Below are 17,007 nucleotides of genomic sequence, written 5' to 3'. Positions count from 1 at the left end.
GGGAAAACAATGCGGCTGGGCATAATACTGACCGCACTATCCCTTTTAATGTCGAGGTCACTGAAACAGACCAACTCTACTTCATCTGATTTTCGTATTAAAATCTGGTTTATTTATTGCCGCTGTTTTTTGTTTGTTTTTTTTTGTTTTTTTGTTTTTGTTTTTTTTTAAACTGTTCTTGCGGTTATTCCTTATTTTTTAAATGTAAATTTTCTTAAGTAAATAAACGAATTAAGACTTTAAACTAGCCCGTGGGAACAATGTTTAGAGTTTAGACAATGCAACATCCCATCAAGACTATAATGGCGTCACTCATGGGATGTCCAGGGGGTGGTGCGCACCGGGTGACATCTCCCTTGTGACGTCATTACCAGGGATGGGTTTTAGAAAATAAGAAAATTTCTGCGAATGTCGCCTGTCTGTTTATTCACGGCGAAACTCTTGTCCGTGAGTATAGAATAATTTTTTTTTAAATGACAACGATCAGTATCGGTTTCTGTTGTTGTTTTTTTCAAAGCAATCTCCTAATCAAAAATGTAGAGCTGGGTCGGTCAACTCTAATCACCTGGCAGGTGACTAATTATCCCCCGTCTCTAATGATTTCGTCACCTTTAATTAACAGTTGCCGTTGGTTATGTTTTTTATTTGACCTTGGGTCGTAACTTTTGTGTACACAGTATTTTTTTTTTTAAATCGGTGACCTGCGGTCTCTTATGTTGCTCCGATACAAGTAGAATGAATTCTCTCCCTTGGGTTTTTTAAATTTTATTTTTGTGTTTTCTTTTGTTTTTGTTTGTGGTTTTAACCAAGTTAGGAACATTTAATGTAACGAGAGCTTGTTTTTTCTTCCACGGCGAATTTTTACCTTTGCTAATTGTGCACTAATTACGAAAAAAAACTAATTTAAAGGGAAGCAACTGCTTTATTTTTTAAAGAAAGAAACGAAAAGAATCAAAACAGTTTTATACAGAATCAACTTTATTTATATAATGTACCACTAAAAATTTAAACGTTGTTTCGATTTAACAGTTGTTCTAATTAGACAACTTTTTTTTTAAAAAACATGTTTTTTTTTATTACGCCACGGTTTTTTTCAAGGGCGGCAACTGCTAAATCTTGTCCGGTTTCCAGTGTTTGGTAAAAAACAAAACATTCACCGAATGCCAGAGTCTGAGCAGGTTAGAGGTGTGGTCCACGTCATGTGCTAGATGTCGTCTGCAATAAAAGGGTCTGGGTGTTACATTAGCCTGCAGTGCCACCAGTGACTAGCACCGACTCACCTTTCAGGTGATTACTGTAACAAGGGGAGGTAAACGTGTAAACAGTCGGTAAACGGATGGGAAGACTGCAGTACAAGTGCCTCGTATTGATTTTTATAAAACGTTTGTTTTGTAAGGAGTTAGCTGTCAACGTGTTTGTTTTGTAAGGAATTAGCTGTCAGCTTCTTTTCTTTGTAAGGAACTATCTGCCCAACCGTTAGTTTAAAATGAATTTTCTGTCAACTTCTATACACTATATTACTTGTTTTTACTTAATTCAGCTTTTGCTGATGATGCAACTTAATTTAGACCCATTTTTATCTAAGCAATTTCTTTCCAGCTTTAGACCGTGTGTATGTTAGATGACAATGCAAGAATGTCTATTATTAGTGGTAGTATCATTATTATTATTATCATTATTATTATTATCATTATTATTACCATTATTATTATCATTATTATTATTATTATTATTGATATTATTATAGTTAGAATCAGCGTTATATACCCCCAGTTGTCCCACTATACAAGTGCCTTTACATATAAATCCATTCTTTTGTTTTCTATACTAAAGAGTACACCAAGTGACCTCTGACCCCACGGCGATCATAACATATATCATGTCACCGCTGACGTCACGCATTGTTTACATCCTGCTTCACGTTCAATATTTTGTTTTTCTTTGTTCTATTTTAATACCGACGTGAATTTCCGATTTCTCGAACTGTTTAATAAGTCGTAAATTACGGTAAATGCGATAAAAATGTGTTTTAGAATTTAATTGTAGAAATTGTGTTATTTATCATGTGTCAGGGCTGTATTTTGTTAAGTCGGGTTTGATTTCTTCGGAATTCTGTTAAGGTCACATTTCGTATTTGTTTCGGGAACCTATCACTTCCTCTCCACCCCCCCCCCCCCTCTCTCTCTCTCTCTCTCTCTCTCTCTTTCTCTCTCTCTCTCTCTCTCTCTCTCAGAGAGACACGGCAGCACTGCCATATAAAACAGAGAACTGTTTGAACAGTGGCTTCTCCACTGGCGTAGTGGGGTCGACTCTATTTTGTCGCCCTTTTTAGACTGGGGGTGTACCGGCCCCTGCGCCTACCCGAGCTACGCCATTGTGGTCATTTTTTCCGGGTGTCGGAAGTAAGGATGTACTAGATGCTTGTGTGACAAGGTATTAGCTTCAGAATGTTCTAGTGTTTGTCGTTAAGAACATGGGGTTCCAATCATGTTTTGTTAAATAGCACAACTCGTCCACTCTTTCTGAAAGTTGAATGCTTTTTAAAAATGTAAACATACTTTCATTTTATCCTTGACAAAAGCTGTGTACCTCACGCAGCGGAGTATACTCAATACTGTGCATCTATTTCGCGGAATCTTTGCTGCGTTTTATTTTTTGCTTACCTTTTTCGAGATAACTATTACAAATACATGTAATTCATTACCGATATTACACACATCACATAATTTTATCTTGTAATTTATGTATCTCAAGTAAAATCTACACAATAGGAAAAAATGGTGATTTGACTGTTGTGGCGAGACTGGAAGTAAAAAAAACCTGGCTGTATTCCCAAAAGGGATGTTGCGTGATGTTATTAATGTTTCGATGTGTTACTAAACGTACGAAAGTAATTCAGAAGTTTTTATTTTTTTTTTTTTTTTTGTCTTGAATGAATCTGTACTTTAATCATTTTTGTAAATAGGCAATATTGATTTTAAAATATTTTTAAAAAGTAGTTATATTCTAATATTAATTTAATTGTTTTTTAAACAAATTGAACGTCCAATTATGTTAAAAGTGTGTCACATAGCATTGTCTTCAGGTCTTGACCTATGTGCCAAGTTTGAAAAAAAAATCGGTTTTTGTAGGAGTGGTAAAAATTTCGCTTGCAAGAAGTTTAAAGGAATTACTGAATATGCTTATTAAAGCATTACATTTTGAAATATTAAATGTTGATATAGAACCAAAAACATATTCCTACAAATGTCCCAAATCGAGTCATTCAGCATAAGCAATTGATACAAAAATAATGCTTTCATGGAAAGATATTAGCCATTTTTACGTCAACAAAAATGTAACATTGACGTAAGAATAAAAATATTATCTGTTCATGCAAATAAATTTTAAAAATTCTCATTATATTGTATTTAAATATGTTAAAATATAAGGCTTACAATACAAAGTTGGCCATGCGTTATTCATCCGTGACAACAATAACAAATATATCCCTGTGAATGAAGTAGTTTTCAAACATACATAGAAAACAGGTAAAATAATAAATTTGAAACTCGTGATATCTTCTTCTTTCTTCTTCGTTCTTAATACTAGTGTTTGAAGAGATTCTCTCCAACACAATTAAGTATTACGTGTCAACTTGTTATACGCCATACAGGCCGTTGACTCCGATTTCAGCCTGCTTTTCTTTTTGGGTTTGCTCCCATAGCCTTTGTCCAACCAAAAACAAACTACAAGGCAACAGTTGTTTGATTTACCGACTGAACCACTAGATCCCCAATAGGGGATGTAAAAGCAAACAAGTAAGAATGCATTAAGAAATAACATTACAAAAGAAATGTATTAAACAAAGATATTTATTTACCAAACAATGTTTATTATGAATATAAAAATGGATATAGAAGAAACTTATAGGAAAGAAAGTTTCGGAAGCAAAGGAAAGTATATATTAGAAAATATAAATAAACCAGTGTTTCTTCCAACCTTTTTTCCGGGGAGGGGGGGGGGGGCACTTGATATTTTCGGGGTGGCAGTCTACATTTTCCGGGGGGGGGGGGAAGAGGCGGACCTAGTAAAAGTATATATGTTTACTATATCAATTCCATCTCGTTCGGGGGGAGGCGGTCGACCTTCTTCGGGGGGGGGGGGGGCGAAGAGATGCTTGGAAGAAACTCTGAAATAAACGGATGTCTACCTAATCGGAGAAAGAAATAGTTAAAGAAATAAATTGTTAGAAAAAAAGATCTAAAACAAAGGAAAGATACATATTTAAAAAAAAATAATCAGAATGGAGAAAGAAAGAAATAGATAAAGAAAGAAATGAAGAAAGAAAGAATTAGATAAATGTATGTTGCACAGCGGACGTATTTCAACTGGAATAACAAGGGGAGGTAAATGCGAGCATTTACCGTGATAAATTGTACAAGACGGGATGTCGATTTTTTTAACCAAAGGAAATGTCGATAGGACGAGAAAACATCGACCTTTTAAAAAGTCGTGTGAGCAGTTTTTGTCCGGTCGATGTTGGAACAGGAAAAAAAAATATTTCCGAGTTTTAAGGCTGCGGAATGTGAGCCTAGGCTTTAAAGACTTAGGCATTTCCGTGTTACCTTAAGTGCGTCGATATCACGTGATATTTTTCCGGCTTGTACTCACTCTTGTAGGCTGATACAACATGTTGATGTGTTATCACACGTATGGTGTTAGTTCGAATCCAGTTGAGACGGCCACGAAAAATTTCTAATAATACAATATTATTTTTTCTCTGGTTGAAGTCTTTAGATTGGATAATGGAATGATTGGAAACCATATATGAGTCAAGGTGGTAACGGACGCAGTTGATCAGACGTAGTGCACTAATTCAGAGCAGATTTGTTCAGGAAGAATAAGACAAAAAATATCAGATTTAGGTCCAGGGCTGTATGAAAGTTTTGCTGGGTCTAGGGAGTTACCTCACTTCGTCAAACATTTGACGATGTGTTGTTGTGTGGGAAATATCGCTTGCGTTGAGGGTGTGGTGTGGGGTTTTATTTAGTCACGACATTTACGTCTTTGTCCAACAAGTTACATGTCACTTCAGCGTGTCAGAAGTGTCCTGTCAACTATCACTTCCATACGATCACGTTGCGTGACAATATCCTACCCACATTATCGAGTCATCGTGACAGCATATATCCACACTATTGCCGTTATACCATTATCCTGTTCACCACACAGCCACGCCAACCATCTTCAACCACCTCCATCGACTTCCACCACCTCCAACACCTCCAATACCTCCAATATCTCCACTATCTCCACCACCTCCACCAACTCCACCACCTCCACCACCTCCACCAACTTCACCACATCCACCAACTCCACCAACTCCACCAACTCCACCACCTCCACCACTCCACCACCTCTACCTCCTCCGCCAACTTCACCACCTCCACCACCTCCACCACTCCACCACCTCCACCACTCCACCACCTCCACCAACTCCACCACCTCCACCACTCCACCACCTCTACCTCCTCCACCAACACCACCACCTCCACCACCTTCACCACCTCCACCAACTCCACCAACTCCACCACCTCCACCACCTCCACCAACTCCACCAACACCACCACCTCCACCACCTTCACCACCTCCACCACCTCCACCAACTCCACCAACTCCACCACCTTCACCACCTCCACCACCTCCACGAACTCCACGAACTCCACCACCTCCACCACTCCACCACCTCTACCTCCTCCACCAACACCACCAACTCCACCACCTTCACCACCTCCACCACCTCCACGAACTCCACGAACTCCACCACCTCCACCACTCCACCACCTCCACCACCTCCACCAACTCCACCAACTCCTCCACCTCTACCTCCTCCACCAACACCACCACCTCCACCACCATCACCACCTCCACCAACTCCACTAACTCCACCAACTCCACCAACTCCACCACCTTCACCAACTCCACCACCTTCACCAACTCCACCACCTCCACCAACACCACCACCTCTACCACCTCCACCAACTCCACCAACTCCACCACCTTCACCAACTCCACCACATTCACCAACTCCACCTCCACCAAGCGAGTCCCATCAGCACTGAGACTTTGACACAACTCCGCGACAAGCCACCGCCACCAATCAAATCGATCCACCCCGGAAATCATTGCGCGTGTCATTTACCCCGAGCGTGAAATCTCCACACAAAATAATCCTCGCCTACTGAGGAAAATTAGAGAAAAAAAACTTGTAAACAAAATGGCGAAGTTTGTTTTATACACCGGATGTTGTGTGCGTAAGTGAAAGTAGCGCGACGTGTGACAGGAAGTAGATTTTTTTTACGACTTGTTTGCGTTCTGTTTTGTGGGTTGTTTTTATCTTTGGTGATCCTGATTGGTGGGAATAGGTCACGTGTAAAGTGGTTATACTGGGTTGGAAATGTCTTACATTTAGGTGGGTTTTTTTGTCGTGACAAAAAGTGGTTACCGCGTAGTGGGGGAGTAACTCACGGATCTTTACGCAGACAGGATCAAGCATGTGATGAGGAGTTAAGGCCCCTGCCGCTTCAGCCTTGATTAAAGTTTGTAAACAATTCAGCGTATTACTAAATGACACGCGAATCTTTTCAATGCGAACATTTTTTTCTGTGGACATTTTTCCTTTTACTTCTTTTATGCGAAATTTATTCCTTGAATTTCTGACAACTTGGATCTAATATCTCCAGAAAAGCCGTGACATCTGACATCGCCGTTACATCTAACATCGCCGTGACATCTAACATCGACGTGACATCTAACATCGAAGTGACATCTAGCATCGACGTGACATCTAACATCGACGTGACATCTAGCATCGATGTGACATCTAGCATCGACGTGACATCTAACATCGATGTGACATCTAACATCGACGTGACATCTAACATCGACGTGACATCTAACATCGACGTGACATCTAACATCGACGTGACATCTAACATCGACGTGACATCTAACACCGCCGTGACATCTAACATCGACGTGACATCTAACATCGCCGTGACATCTAACATCGACGTGACATCTAACATCGACGTGACATCTAACATCGACGTGACATCTAACATCGACGTGACATCTAACATCGACGTGACATCTAACATCGACGTGACATCTAACATCGACGTGACATCTAACACCGCCGTGACATCTAACATCGCCGTGACATCTAACATCGACGTGACATCTAACATCGACGTGACATCTAACATCGCCAGGTAACTGACGAACGTGGCATCAGTTATCTTTTAGCACTACTTTGGCGTGAAATCTGTAAACAATCCACTGACGTGGCAACCAACATATCCAATCCAATCCAATGGCGTGACATCCAAAATCTCAAAACAATCCACTAATGTGGCTTTTAACATATTCTATCCACTATCGTAACATGCAACATTTTAAGTTAATCCACTAGCGTGACATCCACCACCCACAGACAATCCACTAGCGTGACATTCACCATCTCCAGACAATCCACTCACGTGACATCCACCATCTCAAGATAATCCACTATCGTAACAAACAACACTACCATAGACTATGAGCATTCATGTGACCGATTATATTCACATTATTTTTTTAAATAGCCCATTATGTAACTTTTTCTTTAGTGTTTGTTTTCCTCATTCAACGCCACATAATTATTTTCTTTTTTTTTTCGTTCATTCTTCAAACACACTGGTAAAGTACAGTGTACAAATAAGACACGTGGGTAGTGGATAAGTGGATAATATGGATGTAGGGTGGTGCTGACAGTCGTGTGGATCAATACGTGAGGCACCACAAGGTAGACAACTGACGCTGTCGTATTGACAGGTGAGGCGGGTTCAAGGCTGTCCACACAATGCAGGGCTTTCTGTATCTTGATAATAGACCATTAGCGTTGGATAATTTGATAAGTGGTTTAGTTTTTTATAAACTGGTTAGCGTAAGGGTTGGTTTAAAAAGAGAGAAATAACTCTTATTACATGGGTATAGGATGACATAGTCGAACTCAGTGTTTCTTTCATACTTTTTTCCGAGGGTGGGGGGGGGGGCACTTGAAAATTTCGGGGGAGGACTAAATTTTCCGGAGGGGGGTGGGGTGGGCGGACACAAGTATTTAGCCTATTTCTATATAAATTCCATTTTGTTTTGTGTAGGGGGGGGGGCGGTGGACTTTCTTCGGGTCTCCGCCCCCCCCCCCCCCCATGAGATGCCTGGAATAATCGCTGGTCGAACTGTAGAGCACAGTGATGATGGTCTCACCCTAAGAAAAAATCTCAATGGGCCCCCAGGAACGATGCTATAATAGTCCTAGTAGAGTTTTAATTTGAGTTGGGCTGTTCGTATTTCACCATTCCTTCATACCAAGACGTAAAATTAGGTGTATGGCGGAGAAAGAAAGAACAATAGAAATTTCGATCTAGGGGTTGGTGGCCGCTTTAAAAATTTCTCGGGTCTCTTGGACACAGCCATACCAACCCTGGTAGGGCATACGACTGCTAACCCGAAAGTCTCGAGTTTGAATCCAGGTTCAAGTCCCTGAACGCACATAGCTTAGATGAGTACCTAACTGACGTTAGGGAAAGTAAAGGCGGCTGGGCATAGTACTGACCACATTATCCCTTCATATGTCATGGCACCAGAAACAGGTGAAACGAGTGAACTCTACTTGTCAAATTGACCGTCAAGTTCGAATTGGAAATATACTTTTTTTTTTAATTGTTCATAGATAATTGGGGGTTAGGTAGAAAATTGCCAGAAGTTTGAAGCTGTGAGGTTTATGTTAGAGTGGGTTAATGTCAGGAGACGTTGACCTGTAGTCTGGAACCTGAGCGGAACCAGACTCCCGCGACCACCGGCGTCTGGAAGCGTCTTGGCTGTGTCTGGTAAACGATGCCGGACAGCTACTTCCGGCGTGACGTCATTAGAACGTCCGAGACGATCTAAAGGGGTGTGACGTCACGAGGGTTGTAAGTTGCGTGAGTGTACCGTGAGGTGTGACGTCAGAGGCACTCAATGGTGTGACGTCAAAAGGTTGATTAATTAAATTCAGTATGAACTGGTGAAAATTAAGGGTTAGGCTTGAAGGAAATGACAAAAAAGTAAGAGAAGACATTGTGTTCTGCCTGTCTGTCAGTCCGTCAGTCTTTTCGCCTGTCTGTCTGTATGCATGTAATTCTGCTTCTACCTTCAGCCTTAGGTTGTTTTATAGTCTGTCTGTCTGTCTGTCTGGCTGTGTGTCAATCAACATACCTCTCTATCTGTCTGTCTGTATGTATGTATGTCTGTATGCATGTAATCCTGGGTCTCCTTTCAGCTTTGTGTTGTTTTTTAATAGTTGTCTGTCTGCCTGTCTGCCTGTCTGTCTGTCTGTCTGTCTGTCTGTCTGCCCAGACTATCGTGACGCGTGTGCTCCACCAACCACGTGACCTCCAAATCATCCAATCAAACTGCTCCCTCACATTCAAACGATTTCTTTATTTAGATTTTTTTATTATTCTTGAAAGTCTTCTCATGTAGTCTCGGTGGAAGAAATGGGAAACGCGTTTAGTATTTGCATAACTAAATCATTCGCATGCTGTGTATGTAAATCTGGAAGATGGGTATATTAGAAAATAAAGGGGGGGGGGGGGATCGTGATCAGGGGTGGGGGTAGGGGGGATAGTGATCAGGGGTAGGGGAAGGTGGGGTTGGAATTGTCCGAAAGACGGATACAAATGAAATGTATAGGTAATTATTGATCTAGAGGTTTGATTATACTGATGAATCTGCAGAATAGCCAAGTCGACTCAGCGCTAATGAGTACCTGGCATAAATCGGGAAAGATTCACAGGCGTGCAATGTGGTCGACAGAGTTACCATTGGCTGTCCTTACTGTGGACACACACACACATATACATACATAAGCACATACACATATACATATGCATAAACACACCTCATATAAATATACATGTAATTTCGTACTGTGCATTGTTACCTTTAACATTTTCTTTAAGATAACACCAAAATACAAAGGCAGCGGGCACAATATGCTCTAGTCGACTCGGTAATCTTCATGTAAGTTCCGTAACTTTATTAGAACAAGGTCCCTTAACTCTGTATCGTAACAAATTATTATTTTTCGTAGGACTAATTTCGTTCCTTTCCGAATAAAGTTCGGTAACTCCGCTGTATAGAAAAGTTCTGCAAATTCAAAGATGTTTTCTTTACTTCAAGCAGGAACAGGTTTTTTTTTTTTTAAATGGATTTTTTTTTAATAAATCAAGCCGCTCAAATTTTCAGCCGTCGAATTCTTTTGTCTTAAGACATTTTTGCTGATGGAAATAAAAATATCAAACTAATTTTTTTAATGTTTTCATTGTCCTAAGCGCAATACATGTATCTTGATACGCACACTACAGTTTATTTAAGCACACACAAGTCTAGACGGAACCCATAACAGGAGCACCGGCATAGCACATTGGCAGTCTCTAATTACCCAAATCAAAAGCCTAACACTTTGTTGTTTTGATTTCTTAACGTCATGAGTAAACGTTTAGTGCTTTAAATACAGGTTGTAAAAAATTAGGTATTTATTGTTTCGTGCCCACAATCGAAATTTGTCGTTACAAATAGATCCCGCGTGAGATGAGTTTTTTTTCAACCAAACCATTTAACTGTTGCAACACATATTCTATGGTTATAAAAAAATATTTTAGTGTATTTATTCTGGAATTTCCAATGCGCAATCATCCAATGGTCTTATGAGACTACGGAGCCATATATATATATATATATATATATATATATATATATATATATATATATATATATATATATATATATATATATATATATATATATATATATATATATATATATATATATCAAGGTAGAATATTGCGAGTGCGATCAGTTTTTGTATATCATTTTATCATTCGGCTTGTTGTTTTGATTGTTTGTTGTTATTTTACTAATTTTACTTTTCAAACACAAAGTCATTAACGAATAGATGCAGGTGTATTTGGGTGCCATAAAGTAAAGCCAGGATGTTGATCTCAGAGCTCACGAGGTTACTAGAAGGTACCCATCTAGATCAGCTCGTACAAAAGCATAACACGCCTTTAGCTGAACAGAATTCCTAGACTGGTTTTTCTCTGGGTCATGATAGCTCCAACCACACACACACACATAAACAAACACACATTACCATGCCCACCCACACGTACTCACACACAGGACACTGAATCCATTGCTCACACTACCAGAACCTTGTCGAACATTTGTCTAAAAGCTTCCCACGACTGATTCAAGAGGCACCCCCCCCCCCTATCCTAACGTTCAAGTCGAAATCCCCTCCCAAAAAAATCGTCATTTGTTGTCTTTAACCCTGCGCTAAACCACGTGACAAAATCCTGTCCTGAAATCGGGGGGTAGTCAAGTGTCGATAGTGGTGGGGGGTGGGGGGAGAAAATTAGCGAACGATGCAAGTCGAGGTGTCTTGAGTCAAGCAAAGATGGCGAGGGTTGAGGCGAAATACCCCCTCCCTCCCAGCCTCCCCCCTCCGTTAGAAGGACCAACTTAATCAAAGAGGGGAGGAAGGAAATTGGCTATTTACATAAAGGGGGATAACTTGTACAGAAATAACTGAAGATGCGCGTGCTAGGTGAGTGCATTCTTCACTTTCATTTTCAAGCATAATACACACATATATATATATATATATATATATATATATATATATATATATATATATATATATATATATATATATATATATATAGATAGATAGATAGATATATATAGATATATAGATATATAGATATTCCTATTCAAAATCAATAAGAAAATTTTCTTTCAAAGCAATCGAGGGTTATTTCATGAAACTGTTTTTTAAAAAAAAAAAAAAGTTCCATAATCATGCTTGGAGCAAATGTATTTAATTGTAATTACTGTTCCTGTTCTTGTTTGTTGTTTTTATGTACCTTTTTATCTTGATGTGTTGTTTTTTCAGTTTTTGATTCTTGTATTTCTAAGGGCAGATACATGCTTGAAATTTAAAATGAGCCCGATGTCTATTTAGACGAAAGGATTTAAGAAAAATGGTCTGTAGGATTGTTTAATTCAGTTGAAGTATTTTCATTTGCTAATGGTCGTCAAGATTTTAGTTCTCACTCATTAGTTTTTATTCGTTACTTTAAAAGGAACATATGCGTAATGTATATATTTATTTGTTGCTAAATATATACAGCAAAAACATAATCCTGCACTTTTGAGAATTCAATATTTCTCAGTCTTAGGAGACGGTAATAAGGAGAATTTAATTTTAAGAATTCGGTATTAATGAGAATCCGATATTTCTTAGAATTCGGTATTTCTGAGAATCTGATACTTCTGAGAATCTGATATTTCTGAGAATCCGACATTTCTACGAATCCGACATTTCTAAGAATCCGGTATTTCTAAGAATCCGGTATTCCTAAGAATCCGGTATTTCTGAGAATCTGGAGAATGTTGACGATAAATGGTCGTCAAGTGACAACTGACCAAGTGACAACTGACCAAGCCTTGGTGCGCATGCGCCCAGACAGGTTTACAAGCCATAATGTCACTTAGCCAAACCTCCCCCCCCCCGACCCCACCGTTCATTACGTGCTAATCTATCACCCACACGCCATACCCATTTTATTTTAGTCTCATGTCCCTCCCCCTTTTTACAACAGCTAACACCCACCCACCCCAACTATGTGCTAATAGACACCAACCTTATAACCCCACCCTTTACTTATGTCTCTAAAGCCCCCCCCCCACTTCCTTTACATATGTTCTAAGTACAACCCCCTCCCCCACCCCCCACCCCACCCCAGGTACCTACGCCCTAATGGTCCCCTGATTTACGACCCAGCGCCAACTTCCTGTCGTGATTTCCTCGCGTTGGTCCCGTGGCCCCGTGGTCCCGTCCCTCCTACCCAAAACCTACCCATAAATCCCCGCCCATGGGCTTGTGACCAGGTCGTATACAAAATGGCTGCCACTCCCCGCTAATGGCAACCCATGGCTCATATCAACCAATGGTCTTTGTTGTTTTTCTCTGCGTGTTTTTCACAGAAAAAAAAATCTGGCTGCTATTCAGCTTCTGACGTCACCATAATGTAGCCAATGTAACAATCCCGACTCGGTGATTGCAATTTAGATCGGTAATTAACCGTCACATTCGTTACGCAGTTAGCACATCGTAAAAGTTTACATTTCATGCAGCTTCCCGATTTGAGCCGATCTACATTAGCCCAGGGATCGGAGTTCAATTACCGCGGGGAGTGACGTTTAAATCGTTGGATAGTGTGTGCCGACTCTACCGTATATATTTTGGGGATATACTTTCGTTGTAATATGCAATACTTGGTGTGATTAATCCTCCATTTAAAGTTCAGGCAAAATGCTAAACATTCTTCGAGAATTGTGGGATTAAAACGGCCATAGTTTTAACATAAAGCCATTTTCTTCCTCTCTTCTTTTAAAAAAACCAATGTAAATAAAAAGCTAGTGACTCTCCATACCCCCTCCACACGCAAAAACCTCGCCCCCCCCCCCCCCCCCCACACACACACACACATACAACCATTCTTTCTGAACCACCCTGATCTTGTGATGAACCACAATGAACCACTAAAACTCTGTGAACCCTCCTTGTGTCTCCGCCCCATGTCGGCTTCCCCCCCCCCCAATCCACTGCTTACACACCCCCTACCTATCCCAATGTCTACAACCCCCCCCCCCCCACTTATACAACACCAAGCAAGCTGTATTCAGAATCACTCATCATGAATGGCAACAGAGCTCACGTTTAAAATGTGGAACTCCCCGAGTTTATTTTTATCAGACTTCCGGTTTGTGACGTCAGGATATGGACAAGACGTGTTAGACTGTCTGTCCTGATGTTACGTCATGTCCTACCGGTCATATAAAAACCTCTGTACTTTAGCGTCACGTGTATCTGGGCATAGGGCTTGTATCGTCTACACTACTTCATCTAGACAAGAGTGAGAGAAGGAGAGAATCGCTTTAAAAACTAAGAACGAATCTCTCCAGGAACTCATGCATACTTCAACAGTTACGACAAACTCCAAAACAAAAACCTCAGTATAAATACGAAACAAAGAAAAAAAAACAATGCAGTAATTCTTAACCCGGGTTTGATCGACACGTACCCGACTCATGCGATTCACAATCGGATTTTGTCTGTGCCGGCGATAGAACTACTATGAAGGGTTTGGTGAATACGCATATGAAACTGGTAGGGTTCGGTACCTCCTAAAAGATTAAGAAACACAGCAGTATTATAATGCATGCTTTGTGAAACCTGGACAAAAAGACAACAGAAAACATCAAATACCTAGAAGAGGAAAAAAATCCTGCTGAAAATATGTGGACCAGTTCGTTTCCTCTAAGCTGCACGATTACATAGCCGCGTGGTAGTTTTTAACTTGCCTCGCGGTCATTTTGTAAAATACATGTATCCTTGTATACGTCACTTAGCACACCGTACTTACAAAACATACGTTGCACTCTGCATTTTTCCTCTTAGCGGGAACGTGGTGAACCAATTTATGAGGAAAATGGATGTAAACTTCAAACAAACCAGAATATATTTAAAATATACAAAAATATTCAATAACGGCAACAATTGTAAAAAAGCAACATTGCAATTGTTTAGTCATCAAGCAGGAATTACACATCTTAGAGGAGTGAAAGATGTTCAGTGCCAAAACACCAAAGTTGACAAAATGGCAGGTCAGGGTTCGAATGGGTAGATGATGTGAAGACAACCCTAGGCACAGATGGGTAGGTGATGTGAAGACAGCCCTAGGCACAGATGGGTAGATGATGTGAAGACAGCCCTAGGCTCAGATGGGTAGATGATGTGTAGACAGCCCTAGGCTCAGATGGGTAGGTGATGTGAAGACAGCCCTAGGCACAGATGGGTAGATGATGTGTAGACAGCCCTAGGCACAGATGGGTAGATGATGTGGGTACAGCCCTAGGCACAGATGGGTAGATGATGTGTAGACAGCCCTAGGCACAGATGGGTAGGTGATGTGAAGACAGCCCTAGGCACAGATGGGTAGATGATGTGGGTACAGCCCTAGGCACAGATGGGTAGATGATGTGGGTACAGCCCTAGGCACAGATGGGTAGATGATGTGTAGACAGCCCTAGGCTCAGATGGGTAGATGATGTGGGTACAGCCCTAGGCACAGATGGGTAGATGATGTGGGTACAGCCCTAGGCACAGATGGGTAGATGATGTGTAGACAGCCCTAGGCACAGATGGGTAGATGATGTGAAGACAGCCCTAGGCACAGATGGGTAGATGATGTGAAGACAGGTCTAGGCTCAGATGGGTAGATGATGTGCAGACGACCCTAAGCATAGATGGGTAGATGATGTGGGTACAGCCCTAGGCACAGATGGGTAGATGATGTGGGTACAGCCCTAGGCACAGATGGGTAGATGATGTGAAGACAGCCCTAGGCACAGATGGGTAGGTGATGTGTAGACAGCCCTAGGCTCAGATGGGTAGGTGATGTGAAGACAGCCCTAGGCACAGATCGGTAGAAGATGTGGGTACAGCCCTAGGCACAGATGAGTAGATGATGTGAAGACAGCCCTAGGCACAGATGGGTAGATGATGTGTAGACAGCCCTAGGCTCAGATGGGTAGAAGATGTGGGTACATCCCTAGGCACAGATGGGTAGATGATGTGGGTACAGCCCTAGGCACAGATGGGTAGATGATGTGGAGACAGCCCTAGGCACAGATGGGTAGATGATGTGGGTACAGCCCTAGGCACAGATGGGTAGATGATGTGGAGACAGCCCTAGGCACAGATGGGTAGATGATGTGTAGACAGCCCAAGGCTCAGATGGGTAGTAGATGTGGGTACAGCCCTAGGCACAGATGGGTAGATGATGTGTAGACAGCCCTAGGCACAGATGGGTAGTAGATGTGGGTACAGCCCTAGGCACAGATGGGTAGATGATGTGGAGACAGCCCTAGGCACAGATGGGTAGATGATGTGTAGACAGCCCTAGGCTCGGGTGGGTAGATGATGTGGAGATATCCCTAGGTTCAGATGGATAGATGATGTCGATACAGCCCCCCCCCCCCCCTAGACACAGATGACTAGATGATGTGGAGACAGGTCTTAGGGTCCAGAGTTGGACGCAGACGACGGACAAGACTGGGTGGAGGAAGGTGATGAAGCCGGCCAAAGCTTTTAATCAGCTGTTGAGCTTCAGGGATGGATGGATTGGTTATTTAGTGTTTCTTTTTTAAATCAGACCCACAAAAAATGGATTCAATATCATTTTTTTTTCGTTTAAGCCACGTATGGAATAGAGCAATAGCCCCCAACACCTCCCTCACACACACACTCACACACTCACAACACAGACACATGCACTGAACTCAAGCCGGATAAGTAACCTAAGTTACGTAGCTTAGGATGGTAACAAAAACCGGTAAACTATGGTAACAGCCGGCAAGATTTGTCACAGTGGCTGGCAAGTAATGGTAACATTAACCGGCAATTTTAGAATCACCATATCACAAGCCCGCCTGTTATGATGGTCTCTCCGCGCTTCCTGTTACACTAAACACGTCTCTTATTTCATAAGCAGAGAGCGCTAGGCTAGAAGACTCATTATCTCAGCGATTAATTAATGCGGCAATTAATATAATTCTACTTCCTTCATTCATCTCTAATTTCGCCTCCACCAATCATCTCCCCTTCCCCCACCTCCCAGTTAAATACGTTTTACTCGTTACACATAGCACGTTCATATCGATTTCGGTTAAATGTTAATATCCACAATATACTACATACAAAGTGAAAGTTGTGTTGAAATCCGGAATTCTCGGTTGGATCGGAAATTTCCGTATTTCATTTAAATTCGAAGTAGTGAACACCAATTGAGAAATGTGTGTTGTGTGTAAACG

General features: G+C 41.2%; 1 pseudogene; it reads left to right on the top strand.

The window, feature by feature from the left end:
• Window positions 1-6,112, top strand: part of LOC131933532 (uncharacterized) — a 26,198-nt pseudogene extending 20,086 nt beyond the window's left edge.
• Window positions 6,113-17,007: the final 10,895 nt, after the last annotated feature.

The sequence above is a fragment of the Physella acuta genome, unplaced genomic scaffold (assembly GCF_028476545.2).
Source record: "Physella acuta isolate Inbredline_101_S28 unplaced genomic scaffold, ASM2847654v3 ptg002543l, whole genome shotgun sequence".
NCBI lineage: Eukaryota > Metazoa > Mollusca > Gastropoda > Physidae > Physella > Physella acuta.
This window is presented reverse-complemented; position numbering and strand designations above follow the sequence as displayed.